At 39.8% G+C, this 18,839-nt stretch overlaps 1 protein-coding gene and 1 long non-coding RNA gene across 2 annotated transcripts in view; one reads left to right on the top strand and one right to left on the bottom strand.

Annotated features, from left to right (window-relative positions):
* Positions 1–18,839, bottom strand: part of LOC123971211 (urokinase plasminogen activator surface receptor-like) — a 38,573-nt gene that overhangs the window by 18,663 nt on the left and 1,071 nt on the right. The gene's annotated exons all lie outside the window — the stretch shown is intronic.
* Positions 14,301–14,590, top strand: LOC123971212. The gene is made up of 2 exons (XR_006825146.1): positions 14,301–14,377; positions 14,470–14,590. It is a non-coding gene; the product is annotated as an uncharacterized LOC123971212 (long non-coding RNA).

The following is an 18,839-nucleotide window of genomic DNA, read 5'->3' as shown; positions in this document are numbered from 1 at the left end:
TTTTTCATGCTGTCTGTCTGAACCTATTGACTGAACACAGTGTTATACTGCAATCTCCCAATGACGCTAGAATGGTAGAACAGGAAACCCCTCTGTTATCGTAAGTGGGGGTGTTCAGGCTAGCCTTGTAGGCTACATTGGAAACATCATTTAAGTAGCCTAAATCAGCAACTTGTGCAGTGTTACATATTTGGAACAGTTAACAAGTGACACCAGACAAATGTGCATAGTTCCTTTTAAATCTACTTTGCTGAATCCATTGTATTAGTATTAATATTAGATGTCACTGCCAGCAATGGTGATTTTGCAGCCATGTTGTCAACGCTTTGTTGACACTTCTGTAGTTCTTAATGCAAAGTTAAGGCGACCAGATTTCTGAAATGAAAACCGTGGCCATTTTTGGTTTGGTGGTCAGTAGACAGTAGTAGTCATTAAAAAATATAATGTTATTATGTATGAAATAAAAAAGGGGGACAATTTCAATTTTATAATTTGTCAAATATAACTCTTCTGAATGAAATCAAGTCATTTGACGCAGAATCTAGCTTTCAGTCAATAAGTAATTTTCTGGCAATTGAAATACTGCATTACATGATTTGTATTGGCCATTTAAAGGTATTTCAACAGGTAAAAGGACTGGATTGGTTAGTACACAGAAAGTTAAATTATGTAGAGTCATAAGGATAATTGCAAAAGAGGTCTTGCCTTTATTTTATATAACTAAGCAGTAAGTCATGTTAATTATAGGCTTCATTTTGTTTTCCAAATATAAACAAAGATATTAGACATAGGCCTACCAAACACATAACATTATTCCATCTGCAACAACAGGCTTTGCCTATGATCACGTAGGCTAAATGTCATGCCTGGTTATGCTATAAACTGCAAACACTAATTTGGCCACAACTGTGATTATTCTGTTAAAAGAAATGTTCAAGTATCACAAAGACAAACCTTTGTTATACCACAGACATAAAGTGATTTATTTGCACGTTATGTCTGTTTGATCCAGATAAAAGCAGCTGTAGACGTCAAAAGACTGGGCAACACAGCTTTAACGTGCTGTGCACGCTCCTGTGGATGGCAATCAATTTTCTGCGGACGATCACTTTTCAGCACGACATCTGTGTGCTCTGCTATCCAGTCTTTCTGGCCACATAAAATCTGATTTCAGGTCTATTAACACCTTATACAGTCTATGATCAACACACAGTTAAAAACGGGGACATTTCAGGGGACAGCTCCAGACGGAGACAGGCCACCAAAACCGGGGACTATGCAAAGTTCACTTATACATGAATGGTTTTTCCCACTTGGTTGCTAGTGTTGCAAAGACCGCAATTAAATTCAGCATGTATGGTGCTGGAAGGTAACTAGCCTAGCTTAGCAGGTTAGGCAAGGAAAGCTAGACTGTAAACAGGGAAAAAATCTAGCTTGGATCTCTCCAAAGTAAATAAACATTTTTTAAAGCTCAAGTATCTTGTTTGTTTTATCTGCAAACAAAGATACTTCTTGAGAGTTAAGAAGAGTTAAGTGCTGTAATAATTTTTTTGCCACAACCATCCGTGCTGTGACCTCCTGGAGTCTTTTTACATTTCTGTTTTGTGTAGTCTACAGATTAAACAAATGCAATGCATTTTTATTATGAAGCTTTAAAGTGCTGTTACGGAGCCAGGCTAGCTGTTTCTTCCTGCTTCCAGTCTTTATACTAAGCTAAGCTAACCCCGCCCTAACTCCAGCTTCATACTAAACACAGAGACATGAGACTGGTATCAGTATTCTCATCTAAATCTCCGAAGCAAGACTAATTTCCTTAAATGTTTAACTATTCTTATAAAGACAGTAATTGTTCTTTTTGACTTTATACATGGTAGAGATGTTTTATAAACAAAAGTAGATATAAAAAAAGGCAGACATTTGCTATAAAAGTCGTTTTTTTATAAAAATAAAGGTTTATTGGTTTAAAATAAACAAAGGAAATAAGCAATGTTCCTCTGCATTAGCAAGAATCTACTTTATATTTAAACTTTTGAAAATATTATGATGATTTTCAAAAGCCATGGTATGATTTCTTTTGATGTCTTTTCTCAATTATTCATCTTCACTCTCCCACTCACTCACACCTCCTCTCCATCATTCCCTTTCATCTGTATCTCAGCTTTTCCTCTCTGACCCACCACTCATCCCTCTATCACCACCACATAACACTGACTGAATCAACAGCCTTTTAGTCCCACCTTTTGGTTGTTTCCAACATGCTGGTTTACCAGGTAAACACAAAGACCATAGTGAACCGATGTAATGTCCTGAAAGTGAGCAGATCCTATTACATGTGACCTCCGTCCTTCTCCGACTTCCCCTGCCTCACATTCATTCACCTGATACCATCGACTCGTGCAGAGGGCCCTGGATTCGTTTGGTGTTAGTTTTGTCCGAGGAATCAGCAAACAGCACTGAAAGATCAATTCAGTCTGAGTGTAATGACTATTGATTCTGTAGGAGCAGAGAGACAGAGAGGGAGTTGAATGTATTTAGATAAAATAATGCTTTGCTCTCTCACGCTACGCTGAGCTTCTCTGCTGCTGTCGGGTGAACTGGCAGAGGGCTGGATGTGCATCTCAAGTACACACACACACACACACAGAGCTTGGACATATAATTTACATGCATGCAAGTACATATACAACTCCCTTTTACACACACAGATGTGCACACACCACAACATGCAACTTGTGCGCTGTATATACAGGCATAAAAATGTTATATCATTGTCACAACAATACTTGTTTCTGATTGGTCTGCACCTTTCAATAAATTTTGAAATACACCTTTAAATAAATAAAGCATTCATGACATGAATAAATAGAGCAGGGTGGTGTATGTAACAACAATGGACCCAGGGCCACTGTTGCATTAAACTTTGTATTGGTATGTTTCTCCAGGTTCCTTCCTTTTTGTTTGTTCATTCATGAAGAAAAGTCATAAAATGTGCAAATATTTTGCTCAAGTGGATGCATTTTGGTCTCAGTTTGAACCACTTAGAGTGAATCTGTGTCTCTTGGGTTTGCAGTGCATACTTTTAACTTTGCTTTCAGTGTGAACATACCTTAAAGGGGGACTCCACTGAATACGTTTCACGTTTGAAGTTCACTTCTCAGCCTTGATTATGACCATTCTTTTTTGTATTGTGTCTCTTGTCCCCAATCATCAGCCAAAAGTCTTTAGAAATTCATCACCATTTTCAGTTTTCTTGATTTGTTTTCTTTGATCATGGTATAAAAAAAAATAATGGACTTAAATTTTTTCATTCCCTTCTTAAAAGGAGACCTGTTATCCTGCTTTTCCAGTCCTATAGTGTGGTTCTGTGACTCTTGTATGGCAGCTTTGCATGATTCAAAGTAAAAAATAAATAAAAAATCTGTCTTATACTGGCTCTTCATGCATGCTTTCATTTCAGCCTCTGTCTGAAACAAGCTGAAGATGCTCCTGTCTCTTTAAGCCCACTGTCTTCTGATTGGCCAAGACCTGAATGTTAACAGGCTGTTCTTGTCGCTGAGCGGTACAGACAGACCGAGCGTTGCTGTGCCGTTTCTGTGCCGAGCAAATTACCATATATGGAATTCTGGCTCCATCTTGCTCCATGTGTCGTAGACCAGAGCAGTTGGTAGAAAAAGCTGTTCAAAACAGAGCATTCAGGAGGAAATCTCTTTTTTCTCACATGGATTTCTTTTAAATACTTTAACCTCATTATTTAAAGCTTTGACCATGTTTTTCCTGTCTGAAACAAGCTGAGCATCCAACATTATAACATTGCAGATAAGTCATAAAATATGGAAAAGCACAATAGGTCTCTTTTAAGTCCAGATCAGAATACATTATCAGAGAGTATTATCTCTTTAAATGTCAGACAAGATTCTGGTATTCTGGAGTGGGCCCCACCAAAGTGTCCACAGGGTATAAAGGATTTTCAGATATGATTAAGAAAACAAGCAATATGTGCAGTACATATTTTATTCTCTTTTACTGTTTCTATGTATGACCTCATCTTCAACCCTTAAAAAACATCAAAGAAAAAATGGACAAACATTGCACAAAATCCAACTGTTGGGTTGTTAGGAGTGACAACCATCACTGTTGGTCATTTAATGTGACATGGTCAAAGGCTTTCTCAAACTAGAACATCACCTTGAGTGTCTCTGTTGAGTCATCTTGAGTGACTCTGTTGATCGCATGTATCAGTCTACCAGGACCTGCTGGCAAATTAACCTGGGATTACCTAGATTTGACCAGATGAAAGCACACCACAGTTAATGGCGAGTCAGTCTTTTTCTGCTGCCGTGCTTCCGCCCCTCTTCTTCTGTGTGTATTTCCTCTGAAGTGTCATCACAGCCAAGGAATCCCTCATGTATTAAACAGTTCAAAGACCTTTCTGCTTCATGTCTTCATTTCCTCTGTGTCTCTTCTTTTTACCCTTTTCTTTACCCAGGTCTCTCTTTTTCTGTCAGCCTCTTTTTCTCAGGAGTCTCTTACATTTTCTCCTTCTTATATATTTTCTTTAAATGTCTCTCTCCATTTGTCTCTCCCCAAGAGCAAAATCTGCAGAGTCACCTGGTCTCAAAATTGAGTGTGTGTGCGTGTGTTTTTGTGTTTCCGTATGTGTGTGTAGCCCTGACAAGCTTTGTTGGTTCATGAATCTTTTACCCTTACCAGTCAGCACAAATCCCCGATCTGACAGACACACAACCATACACACATACATGCACACACACACCTGGCAAGACAAACAGTGGTGTTTTTCACTTTGGTGATCCGCTATATGTTAACTTTGTTAGAGAGGCTCGTAAAAAGAATAATAGAGAATGAGGGAACTGGTAAAAAAAAGGTAAAGGTAAAATATCTGAGAAAAGAGACAGAGATGGGAAGAGAGAGTGAAAAATGAAACACAAAATGCTAAGGAGAGAGAGACAGAGCCAGAAATCTTGTGGAACGAAGGAAGAGGGAGGAGAGCAGGAGAGCTGGACAGGCGAGAAAGGTGTGAGCTTATCTCACTGGCCAGGCGTCAGTGAGGTCACTCTGCAGACTGACTGAGGAAGGAGGTGTAGTCACTTTACAGAATGACTCAGAGGAGAGAGTGAGCGAGAGTTTAAAAAATGCCAAAAGACAAAATTTGGTATCCATGTTATGAAAATGGACTGAAGTACAAACTCTGCTACAAAGGTTGGACATATTATGTTGAATGCTCATTTATGGCTTTAAAGTTTTGGGTTTTCAAATCAACATGAGACAACAAGTTACCTGAGTTACCAAAAACTGCAACCTATGTCAAGCAGAACTGTCTCAAGAATCCCTTCGCTGTGTGTTGTCCTGCTCTCTGTTGACCATGTTTCCTGTCTCTCTCTCTGCTGTCCTGTCACAAAATAAAGGCAAAAAAGCCCCAAATAATGCTTTAAAAGAAAGAAAATAATGTTGAAAACCTAGCATTCAGAGCAGTGAGTTGCTCACAGGGATTACTTTACATACATTTACCTAATTTTTTGAAACTTTGGCCACATTTAGTATGAACATCTGACATTGTAATATTATATATATCTGACAGAATATATCAGCATAATAGGTCCCCTTTAAATGTTGAACAAGCTTTTGTTTTGCTAAATATAAGCACACTCAGGACTCATGCGAGCCTCTGTCTCTAATGTCAAAAGTCTACACTTTGTACACCATCCTGGCCACCTTCCTACAACTTTCATGCAGTAAAAGAATGCAGCACTTATTTCCCTGCTGGAAAAACTTCCTACTGAACACAAACCAGGCAGCAATAACATTTCCCTCAAAATGTCACTGGTGATATATATTATATAAACATAATTTCTATGAAAACATGCTAAACAGACAATGTGTATCTACAAAATATAGCCTTTGGTGGTTGATGAATATTGGCATTCAACCTAATGTAATTTACTTTTGAGGTGTTTACTTTGTTTAATGGTGATGTATTTACTTCAAAGTTTAGGCCCTTTTTCAAGTGTTTACATTTTGTTGTCTATCCCCTGAATGCTGCTTGGCCCGAAAGTGCAGATGTCTGCCAAAACTCCAGCATAAACAAAGTCAATTTAATGAAATACCTCCACTTCGGGTTGAGCCAACAGTCTGAAATAAAGGCAGAATTTGTGAATTGAAGGACTTATTCTGTAATTTCCTTCTTTTCATGTGGCCCTTCTCTCTGTCAACCTGCTGCGTCCACTTCTACTTCAGTCGGTGATCTGAAGAAAAGCCAAAGAATCCTGTGTTGGTGGAGGGAATAATGAACAAAAAAGAGTGATGAGCGTACAAACCATACAAAAATGCTGTCATGTCTGAGCTGTCACATTGGATAGCAGATCCACAAAATTTGCAAGCTGTTGCTGCAGTGTATTTTTGATTATTTAGGCAAAATGTTGGCGGAAAAAGTAGAATAACTGCTGGTTCTGCAACAGATTTATCCTTATAATTGGTGAACGTTGGTAAAAGTCTTTGTTCTTTCATTCAGACTGACTGACACAGACCTGATGTTTACTGATGATTCAGTAGAAAGGGAAAATGTTTTGACCATTAAAATCATTGTAACTAGGCTGAAGATGTCTCCATGTTGTGTAAAATCATCACTTTTAGGCTGCTGTCCACAGAAAGCAGAAAAACAACAGCTCTAGGGAACAAAATGGACTAACAAATTCAACATGCCTTTGCTTACTAGAAGTTTCCTGTCTGCGATGTGTAGTCTCATGCCATTAAAGAATAATTTGAATCCCAAATTCTTAACTAACTGCCAAAGATATTTAGAGTGCATATAATGTTTATTAAGACGCTAAAGCTTATTTGCCAGATTTTCAAACAGCATCTGGCAAAATGTTCTCTCCAACAGAAGAAAACACCAGACTATCAATTTTTAACTAACCAATGACAATGTGAGTGGTACTTATAGGTTGGTAAACAAACATAACACACTGAGAGCCATGTTGAGGAGAAATTTTGTACAAGAGTGAGAGGTTTGTAAAAAGAAAACAAAATTTTTGGTCATTAGAAATTAAAATTAGAATTACTTTTAATGATGCTACCGACACATTCTCACTCCCAACACATCACATATGGATACTTGGTCAAGAACCCTTGACGTCACTTTTTAACACCCTGGGTACGCCTTTAGTTTTTTTGTTTTTTGACGTTAAGGGCTCTGCGTTCAAGTTAGCAACAATAAATATGCAATGTCTGGTTGGACTTTCAAAAGAAAAGTATGTTGCAAAAGGTCACAGTTTTAAAACAGCATATTGTTAACGTTGTAAAACATTGCATTTTAGATAGGTTTAGGCACCAAAAGTACCTGGTTAGGTTAAGGAAAAGATTATGGTAAGTAACGTTACTTGCATAACATACGCAACTTATGTATCTTACATAAAACATTCAATGTTGACATTTTATTTCACACGAAAATGAACGGCACCTCTTTACTCTGACTTTCGGTTAAATATCCTACGCCTACCGTAAGCGTTCAAAAGGTAGACTACAGGGCTTCCCCCAGTGCTATGATGCTAAGGGGCTCCCTACTGCGTTACAAACTGATGCCAATGGGTCTTGACCATGCGTCCATATGTGAGGACTTGGGAGTGAGAACGGGTTGACGCTACTTATTGGTCACAAATTGCTGTCAGGCCTATCAGCTTGTTCCCTGAGGCATTGTGACGCCATCAGCGTTGGGCAGGAATACATCACTGTAATAATATTACTTTTCCCAATAACTAGAAGTGTAATGGATTACTTTCCCAAAACAGTAATATTATTACAGTTACTAAGTAAGTAAGTAATGCTGTGTTACTACGTTATGAATGCACCATCCTTGACGTGATACGCGACTGCGCGGCAGGTCAGCGGCACCAGACCTTATGTTGTTCAAGTCAGCTGTTGAGCCAAAAAGCTAAAAGGAAGAATGGACAACAAGGGAGAGAGGTGTTCTTTCCACAGCTGTCAAGTATCACCATTATTGTGTCATAGTCTAAAATGCAAAGAACATTGTCATCCGTTGTAAACTTTGTGCGACCAGCAAAAAGCGTTCAACCGCGAACAATTCTACTTTTAATTTATCGAAGCATCTGTTGAAGCAGCACAGCAATGTGAAACTTATAGAAAGAAACTCTGGCAGCCAGTGATGCTTGGATTATTTAGGAGAAAGTGGCATTAAGCAACATAACGTTTGGTAAAAATACTGAATACTGCTCTTATGAATACGTGTGCAGTTCACTAACAAAGACAACGCCAATGTTAGATTTTATAGTGGTTTATTATGATGAATAGTTATGGAAGGAGGGGTCGAGAGGGGAGGGATGAAAAGGGGTCGAGAGAAGAGGGATGAGGGGTTCGAGAGAAGAGGGATGAAGGGGTCGAGAGAAGAGGGATGAAGGGTTCGAGTGAAGAGGGATGAAAAGGGGTCGAGAGAAGAGGGATGAAGGGTTCGAGAGAAGAGGGATGAAAAGGGGTCGAGAGAAGAGGGATGAAGGGTTCGAGAGAAGAGGGATGAAAAGGGGTTGAGAGAAGAGGGATGAGGGGGTTAGGGGGTCGAGTGAAGAGGGATGAAGGGGTCGAGCAGGTTGTTTAGGGTTTGGTGGCCGGAGTGGCTAGGAACCCGAGGGGTCGAGATTCAGGGTGGGGGCTCGTCTCGATAAGCAGCTTGGTCTTATGAACCCCCCTGTGGTTCCTGTTGTAGAAGAAGACGAAATGATTACTAGGCAGAATTATGGATTTTAGCGTGCATGTCTTTCATGCATGAGGCCTGGGCTGAGAGAGGTCTAAACTCAGACCTTCTGCTGTGAGGCCGCAGTGCTGGCCACTGGGCCACCATGCTGGCCATTAAAAGAGGTGAACAAGCAGGGTTTGGGTGGGAGGGATGTGAGAACTGAGAAACAGGAGAGGAGACGGGTTAGACGGCTTATATACGTGAGTGCATGTGACTGGATTTGAGAAGCACAGGTGGATGGAATGAGTGAAGTAGGGGTGGTTGATTGGAGGAATTGAATGAAGCACAGGTGGTAGAATAAGTGAGGGAGGCGTGGTCCCGTTCTTGAACCTCAGTTTACATAACTCCATTAAAACAGTAGTTCAGAAGTTGGGATTTACTTGCTTTATTTTTTTTTATCTCAGACGATGGCGCATAGAAACTATATATCTTTTGTAAAAACCATAATCCTTGCTGCCGTAATGAATATGATATTAATTAAAAAGTCGTGAGAGACTGCTTTGTTTTGGGGGCAGCGGGTCGTGATATTAATATAGTAACGTAACGAGTAACGTAACTAGTTAGTTTTAACTAGTAACTTATTGTGGTGATTTGCCATTCTGAGAGCACCTTAAAGCTGCTCTAATCAATACTTGGCAATAATTACAATTGGATCAAATGATGTGTATGTGAAAGATGTTGCTCGTACTGATGGCAAATATTTTCCTCAAGAGATGGTGGACAAAAAAAAATAGCCAAAAGAAAACTGAATATTGGATTAATTCGCATTAGGCCTATTTATATGTTGTGAATTCAATCTTTCTTGTGATCTTTGATGTGTGTCATTTCCACCCCACCCTCTCTCATCTTTCGTGTCACTATACGCTGTCAAACACTGAGGAAATACCATAAACAATAACAGCTCCCCTCCCACTCTTCCTCTAAAAAAAACAGAGAAAGATTACACACTTCCAAATTATCCGAATGCCTAATAGTTTTGCCTCTGAAAAAAAAAATGGCAAAAAGACACTGACAGCTTCACATGGGGGAGTCCTGAGTAAACAAACACTGATCCAGAAAGCGCTGATCCAGCCTTTTCTGGGCTCCCTCGAAGCAATCACTTCCCTCCTCTCTTCATCTGTTCATTAAGGTCAACCTGATTTTTTGGTGCAAGTGGGGAGAGACTGTGAGGAAGAGGAGGAAGATGAGCGGAGCGAGAGATGTAAGAGGATTTGAAGCTAATTAGGGGAGTAGGAGGCGAGAGAAGAAGCAGATGAGAGAGGGAGACAGACGGAAAGGGAAGGAAATAAGGGGGATAAAATGGGGAAAAGGGAGAGAGAGACACAACGTAAAAGAAAGAGTGGGCAGGTGGATTTGCTCAGTTAGCTCCCTGGTGTTTAATATCACTCTCCCACTCTTTCTCTCCCCCACCTTTCCTGTCTTTCTCACCCTTACTTCCTCCTCCCCGTCAATTTATCCTCCTCTCCATCTCTCTTTAATATCCCATCTTTCGTCCCACTTCCTTCTCCCCCTCCATGTCCCTCTACTGCTCTTTCTTTCCCTCTCTGTTTCCCTCAGTCGACTGATTTTCTCTGTTTCACACCTCCACTATCAGAGGAGACTGGCCAGATGGATGCAGGTGTGTGTGTGTGTATGTGTGTGTGTGTGTGTGAGGCAGGAAGAAGGCAGTACTGCAGAGGCAGAGGAGCATGACTAATCCTCAGGACACACACACACACACACACACACATACACACAGATTAACACACACTGAAGTTGGCACTCACATAAACACCATTTTCCCAGCGTTATGCTGACCTGCCAACGTACTTAGCTCCTTCCCAGGTAATTTTTCATTCAAATTGACCAGGTGCATAAATATGGCAGCCTCTTCAAAAGGCAGTTTCAGTCCTCCCTGCCCATCACCACGATGCAATTCCAGCATTTTCTTCCAAACATGCAAAGCAGATGTAAACACTGGCACTTTGACATATTCCAGTTTTGAGTTGTTGTTTTTTACCGAAAGATCAGTACAGTTAGCAATTCCCCAGTTTGTCATTGTCTTTTCTTTTTGCTGAGTCATTCTTTCTCTCCCAGTTAGATGAGGTGACTTGAAATCGGTTACATGTATAAACTGTAATTGACTGTATTGTATCAGGAATATTCTCTGGATTTTGGGTGTGTTAAATGTATACGTCCGTGCACCAATTAGGATTTAGAAACATCTGAATCAAAATCTCATGGCAGTGGGTGGGTTGTTTGCTTAAGTAACAGAATTCTGTCATTCAAATTTAATTAAACCACACCCACACCGCTCTACACAGGATCTCTTGACAGAAATGCATATAATATATTCATAACTATGTTTTCAGTGGTGTATAAATTCCATAATGAATGTTTTTATTACCTTAGTATGAGCCATTTCTATCTACATACACAGCAGGTCCTCTTACGAGGACATCGCCATGTTGCACTGCCATGTTTCTACAGTAGCCTAAAGGGACAAAATAATCCAACACATCTTCGTAGTCCATGTTGATTCAACAATCCAACTTAAGAGCACATGAACACACCAAGAAGTGGTAAGAATGACTTTATAACTCGGGAAGTGGGACCATCCGAGGAGCATGTGAATGCACCATGAGCTGCTGGTTGCAATTTGCAACACTCACCCTTAGATGCCACTAAAACTTACACACTGACTAACCTTTAATGTTATGGAGTAATCCTTGAGATTTTAAACCACATTTTCAAACTATCCTCTACTACCGCAACAGGTTGAAGATGCCGTAACCTGGTAACAGCTGAAAATCTGTTACATATATTTACAGTATGTGTATGCATGGAACAATGTTTGGATGGACTCCTGGATGTCATGGAGGCATACACAAATGTTCACACTGAAATGATGAACACAGTGAAAGCTCCAGGCGTATCCCAAACGTCTGACTGTGACATTTGGACACGTGGCTGCTAATATACCAGCATTAAGCACTTATGTAACATTGCATCAGACATTCTGTCCACATTCTATTCACAAGATACCAGCTTGGGATGGTCTCAAAGGTAAAAAAAAAAAAAAAGCACCAGATTCTTAACAGTAGTTTAGTTCATTCAAAAGAGTAATTATAAAAATAAGAAGAAGATTGGTTTATTGCCAAGTTGGGGTTCACAGACAAGGAATTTGCTTTCATAATTTTGTACAGTCACAATAAACATAGTAAGAGAAAAGATGAAACAAGTACTGCAAAAGTCAAGAACCACAAAATATACAATATAAAATATGTTAAATTTATTTAACTTTAGCTGTACAGTGTTTAAAACTAAGAGGACAGCATGTGCATTTATAAAGCATTGTTGTCATTAAAATAATACTTCATTTATAAATAGTGAACCGATCATGTATAAAGTATGAAAATACAATTATAAAGCACATTATAGATGAGCTTATTAATAAAGAATACAACATGTATAACTATGTTTATAAATGACTTACTAATGTGTATTAAAGTATGAACAATGCTTTATAAATGATGAATTCCTTATTTACTAATGCTTAACTAATGCTTTATAGTGTGTAGTTATTATAAAGTGCTACCAAAAATGTTTGTTAGTGTAATGCAATGAGTCAGATTTGGAGACTTCACGTTAATGTAACGTGCAGTGTTCTCTGGCCTTAGATCAGGTTAGCTTGGTTTGGTTTGGTTCAGTTTGGTTCAGTGTAGTGCTGTTCATCAGCGTGAATCAGTGTTGTTGATGTTGCTAAACTCATCTAGTTGTGAAGTGTAGCAGAATCAATTACACGGCTAGATGCTCCCAATTAGACTAGGCTGATCAATGTCAGCCAAGATCACTGCATAATCTCTCTCTGTCTCACCCACTCAAACACACACATGCACACACGAGCACAGACTGCATAGATGATTTGATAATTAAATCAATCTGAACAACTAGAGCTTTACTAATGAAGCAATGATCTCAGATGAAATTCATCTGAGATCATTGAGGGAAATAAAGCCTGTGTTTGTGTGTGTGTGTGTGTGTGTGTGTGTGTGTGTGTGTGTGTGTGTGTGTGGGGGTGGGGGGGGGCAGATTGTTGTTTTGATCTTAGCATATAGATCTGATAGCACTTTTCCACATGCATGACAGACAGACAGTCAGAGTGGTTCGGAGAAAGTGAGACACATGAAGCATGTATGACAGAGCAGGATGAAGCTGAGAGAAACAGAAAGGAAAGACAGATTAAAGGAGGGGGAGATGGCTCATGTTTTCTTAGAGGAGAAAGCACCCATCATCTTGAATGTTTGCAGAAGCCTCCGGTCGGTTCACCTGAGAAAACCTCGTAAATCCAAGCACCCAACAGAAATTATTTGTCTCTCATTGTACAGTCTAATTTCCTTGTTGAAGTCAATCACTTCAGCTTGTTCGCATGCTCACATTAGAAGGCCACCGATGAATATATCAAATATGTCTGACAAAGACTGGGTCATCCCAGATGTAGTCAGGGGCAATTACAGAGGGGTGTATGTCAGCCTTCTCCCAGTGGGAGTGCAACAACACTCCATAATGACTCTGCTGACGTGCATTCATAAAACTGGTCTTGGTCAACTAAATAAGCCATCTCGTAGTGGGCACTTGTCCTGAGTCAAATGAGTCTTGTGAAAAGTACCTTTCAGAAATTTTCTGTGTTTATTGTGTTGCTCCAGCTGCCACTGCTTGTACATAGTACAGCATTTGTACATACTTTTTACTTCTATTTATGTCCATCAGAACTTGCAATGCTACCTCCTACTTACTATACTAAAACTACATTTCAATATGAGGCCATGTCTACTTGCAGCGTTGTTTAAGTTCACACATCACAAGAGAATGAACTAGTTCACACTCATAGTTCATAATTTAGAATTTTGAAGTTCACTGTCCCAAAAAATAAACTAGTTCGCGTTCCACTTGCGGATATTTCCCAAGAATGGTTGGATGCGTCAAAATCAAAAAGTTTACATTTTGAATCTGACATAACAAGAATGAATGCAATCATGACCATTCAGTTTAGCAATTACAGGTTTAGTTCTCTCTCTCTCTCTCTCTCTCTTTCTTTCTCCGTCTCTCTCATTTTTTTCAATTTCAATTTGCTTTATTGGCATGAATGTCAAAAAAAACAATATTGCCAAAGCTTCTCTCTCTCTGTGTCTCTCTCTCTCTCGGTCTATGGCATGAGTGTGTGTATGGACTTGCATGTGTGTATGCTCTGATCTTACCAGTGACAGTTTGATTAAGCCAACAGCAATGAAGTCACTCTACTCCCTGGCTATGCTCCAACTCTGCTGGGTGCCTCTGGTGTGTGTGTGTGTGTGTGAGCGAGAGAGTGTTAATTGCTAATCTCCAATGTGTGGTTTGCTTTCTTTAACATGCTGCAGTAGCACCCCCCCTAAAAAAACTTGATTAATGACATGATCCGTCACCCTGGCGATATGATGATTAACGACATGATTCATCACCATGGCGATACGATGGAAATAAAGCCATTAATTCTACTGATCAGATGACAGAGGGGTGGTGATGGGGGTGAAAGACAGGCAGGCAGGGTGTAACACAGGAACATGTAAAGTGTGTGATGAAGAGAAAAAAAGCAAGAAGGTAAGTGATAGAATGAAGAAGGCAATTCTCAATTGAGGAGGCAGGTAAAAAAATAAAGAATTAATTGGTAATGTCAGTCTGTCTCTACTCAGACTCAGGACAGGATGTCACATCACCAACTCCATCTTTTCTGCAGACATGAAGAAGGGAAAAAAGAAAAGAAAGAGTGATGGAAATGTAATTTTAAACAGCTGATGGATTAAGCCAACCTTACCTCTCAGACTCAGACAAGCTGCTTTTTTTCTTGATGCTTTTTAACTGCCTGCTGGGGTTCCACTAGACAAAGATTTAACCAGATTGAAAGAAAGACAGAAAAATTGCTAAAAAATTTGGAGAGAAACGTTTACCAGTGACTTTTCTTACCACCACAGAATAAATCTATAAACAGCATCTCCACGGAAATGAGTACTAAGTGAACTGCAGTTATGTTACTTCTTCAGATGTGCCAATTAATGCATTTCTAGCAACTCTTAAAAAAGGAGACTTTTCTGAGAAAAAGTTAATACAAGTTGATTTTAAGTTGACACATTGTTGTATGACCATTCACAGAGCAGCGGTCAAAACCTTGTGTTTCCTTTTAGTCATCCCTTTTTGCAATCAACAATGTCAGCGTCTTTTTTACATGTACTGTACTCTTCAAAGGTTTTAGGTCAGTGTGGAAAAATGCTGTAAAGTAAGATTGCTTTCAAAAGTAGACATGCTAGTGGTGCGTGAACAGAAGAAAAATCAAAATCACATCAATAGTGGACTACCCTTAGCCTCCAAAAGAGCATCAGTTCTTCTAGGTACACTTGCACAAAGTCAGGGATTTTGTAGGTGTCAGGTCTATGATTAAAAAGTTATACCAAACAGGTGCTAATGATCATAAATCCAGTGTGTAGGTTGAAACACAATCATTAACTGAAACAAAAACAGCTGTGTAGGAGGAATGCAACTGGATGAGGAACAGCCAAACTCAGCTAACAAGGTGAGGTTGCTGATTTTTGAAAACATTCTTCCTCCACAGCATTTTTACACCTGCCTAAAACCTTTGCACAGTACTGTATTGTTAATATTAATTATTATTAAATTTTTTATTATTTAAAAGAAGTTATTTGAGAAAACATCAGAAATACTCATTTTTGTCTCAGTCTTTGTGTCTGTTTTTGGTTTGATAGCAGCATGTGCTCTGAGCTGGGAACAAGAGACAAAGTAAACAAACTTTTGTTTACCACACAGCATGTTGTTAGGGGTATTGAAGAGTGGTATTGAGAGAACCACACCAACATCTAACCAGACCCAAGTGACATTTGCAGGTACAGTCACATGCTGTAAAGGCTGCATCCACACTACTACATTTATATTTAAAAACAGACCTTTTTAAAGAGAATTTTAAAAACGGTGCAGACCCTGTTTTGTTTTGCCTACCTGTCCCCCTCCAGCACACCTGTCTCTCGCTATAGAGGTGAGAAGTAATTCATTGTTCTGAACCTGTTTTTGTTTTAAAACTCCAGGGCAGCATTTTAGTGCAGACAGGTGAAAACAGAGGATGTTAAAAATGATGATGCAGACACTCACATCTAGCTTCCTGATTGCGTCTTGTAAGTCATGCAAAACAAAAATGTGATGCTATTTTTATCAAAATACTTTGGACTGTGCAAATAACACTTATACTGTGCATGTTGCCGCATTTACTATGCAGCAACTCAACAATCTCCTTGTGGATGGAGTTTGTTTTCATTTTAAAACTCTGTTTTTAAACAACAGATGGGTGGTGATGGCGCACCCACATGCCTTTGGTGTGAAAGACCCAGCTTCAATCCCCCACTGTGACCCATCCACCATTGTGCCCCTGAGCAAGACACTTAACCCCTAGTTGCTCCAGAGGCGTGTGACTTCTGGCATGTATAGTAATTGTAAGTCGCTTTGGATAAAAGTGTCAGGTAAATGTAAATGTAAAAACGTAGTTGTGTGGATATAGCCTAAGTGTGCTGAAGCTGAGCAGCTAATTGGCTATTTAGCCTGCAAACAGACGTTAGCAGTGCACTAAATGTTTGTTTGGTCGCTCATTCAACAAGCTAAGGTGCAGGACAATGTGTTTAGTTTAGTTGTCCCAGTAGAATCCTCTTTTGAGCGTTGCATTAAAGTGCAGAGCTTTTTCTTCCATTTTGCTATAAATGGTCAATTCCTTGATGTTAAGTGTCTGCATTCTTGCATGAAACAAGGTGACATGAAAAAGGTGATTTGGCATCTGAAAATTTGTTTAGTTAGGTTTAATCTGCTGGAAAGGGCTGGCTTTCATCCCCCCAATAATTTAATCATATTTTATTGGAAGAAGAACACCTCAGTGCAGAAAAAAAATTTTAAAATGGCATTGTAGAGAGAAAGGTGGGATTTTCACATAAAAACAAATTATATTTTACATTCAGGGACACAAAGACATCACATACGCCACACAAAGCATTTTTGTATTTGATTTTCTTTTTGGTTCCTGCAGGACCAAAAAGCCCTCGCTCCATTATTTAAGTAACACTGAATCCATAATACTTGTACTATAGTTGTGTCTGTGACCTACTGTGTGCAGCTGAACAGTTTCCCCCTAGCCCGAGGAGTTTCATTAGTACTGGATTCTGTGGATAGACATTTTATAACACCGACTAAATACCCACGTTATTAAACATCAAAGAGTTTCAAAGAGTTTCATCAGTGCTGTTTTCAATGGAAACTTTCTTCCTGTCTAAATAGGGAATCACAGCGTTTCATTATTATGGGTTTCAGTGGGGTTTTACTATTTAGACCTAAATTATGTGGCCAAGAAATGTTTATTGGGGAGATGCTAGTGTGTGTGTGTGTGTGTGTGTGTGTGTGTCTGTGTAGGTCCCATGCTAGGTGCAGAAACACCAGTGTGCATCCATTTTGTGATTGATATGAAACCAGATTGTTTTGTTGTTTGCTGACAGGTGGCTCTGGAAGGACAAGGGACTTTTGGCTTCCATGCTGCTCCTGTTCAACCGTGTGTGCATGTGTTTGTGTTTTTGTGTGTGTGTGTGTGTTAGAGACTGATACAGAAAGCAGGAGAGCGATATGAGAGTGATGGTGTAATGTGCAACCGAACGTGTCAGGATGAAGTGTGTTCATGTCTGGCAGATCTCCTGTCTCTTGTGTTTATTTACACGTGCCTGTATGTGTGTCTGTGTGTATGACACCATGTATACACCATGTGTGTGTGTGTGTGGTGTCATCACACCTGATTCTACATCGCCAGTGCTGTCTTTCAGGAGGGGGGCCTGTGTATTAGTTGTTTTGCTTCTCCTCCTGGACCTCAGAGACATACAGCGACTTTTCCTGGCACACACACACACACACACACACACACACACACACACACACACACACTGTTGTTTGGGGATCAAAGTGTATGTGTAGTTCTTCTGAGATGATGCAACACCAGTTTTTATGGTCTCTTGGGGTGCTAAAGCTTTAGCAGGCATCTTTGTGATCTAATTAAATACTGGACACACAGCGATGAAACTGCCATCAGCACCCTTTTCGTTACACAATGGTAAGATAATCAAGAGGCTCATTTGGCAAATAATCAGTGTTTGCCTTTGAACACGCTTTGAACACAGGGAAGATTGCAGAAATAGAATCTATTTTGTTCTTCTCTTGTTGTTTTCCCTCTATTGTTAGTCTTTTATGCTCCTGTCCTTTATTTTCTCCTCTCGCCTTCTCTTCCCCCTTTTCTTCCCTTTTGTTAAATTCCTTTCCTCCACTCTCCTCTACTCCCATCTCCCTCTCCATTTCCTTTCCATTATTTGCTCCTATAGTATTCTGTCCTCTCCTTTCCATTTCCTTTCCTCTCTTCTCCTCTACTTTCCTTTTCTTTTACCTCTGTCAGTTCCCTTTCCTTTTGTTTTGTCTCCTTTTGTTTCTTATCCTTTCCTCTCCTCCCCTAACCTTGCCTTTCTTCTCTTTCATTGCTTTTCCTTTAGTTTCCTATTCTCCCCCATTCTTTCTCATCCTCTCCTTTCCTTTCTTTTTTATTTCCTTTGCCTTACTACTCCTCTCATCCTATCTCCTCAATATTTTTTGCTATAGTTTCTTTGCAGTTCTGTCTTCGGTCTGCCCCTCTCTCATGCATTCTTCTTCACAGACTCTAACTGATGGAACAGCTGGAGCAAATATTGCCAAACGCAAGACAAACGCTCTCATTGGGGCATTGCTGAGTGTGTACTTGCACATATGTGTTTGTAAACGAGTGAGTGAAAGAGAGAAAGAGAGCAAGACAGTGAGAGAGAACATATGAATGCAAGTCTGCGAATGTCCCTAGACTCTGTGTGTGTGTGTGAGTGTATGTGTGTGAGTACTGACCCACTTTGTCTGCCATGCAGCAGTGGCAGCAGCTTGTGCAACAGAGCAGGATGTGCATTTTTTAACAGCAACAGTCTCCTGTGCTCTGCACCACCACAGTGTGTGTGTGTGT

The sequence above is a fragment of the Micropterus dolomieu genome, linkage group LG05 (genome assembly GCF_021292245.1).
Source record: "Micropterus dolomieu isolate WLL.071019.BEF.003 ecotype Adirondacks linkage group LG05, ASM2129224v1, whole genome shotgun sequence".
NCBI lineage: Eukaryota > Metazoa > Chordata > Actinopteri > Centrarchiformes > Centrarchidae > Micropterus > Micropterus dolomieu.
The sequence above is the reverse complement of the archived record's forward strand: the minus strand, read 5'-3'. Positions and strand labels throughout refer to the sequence as shown.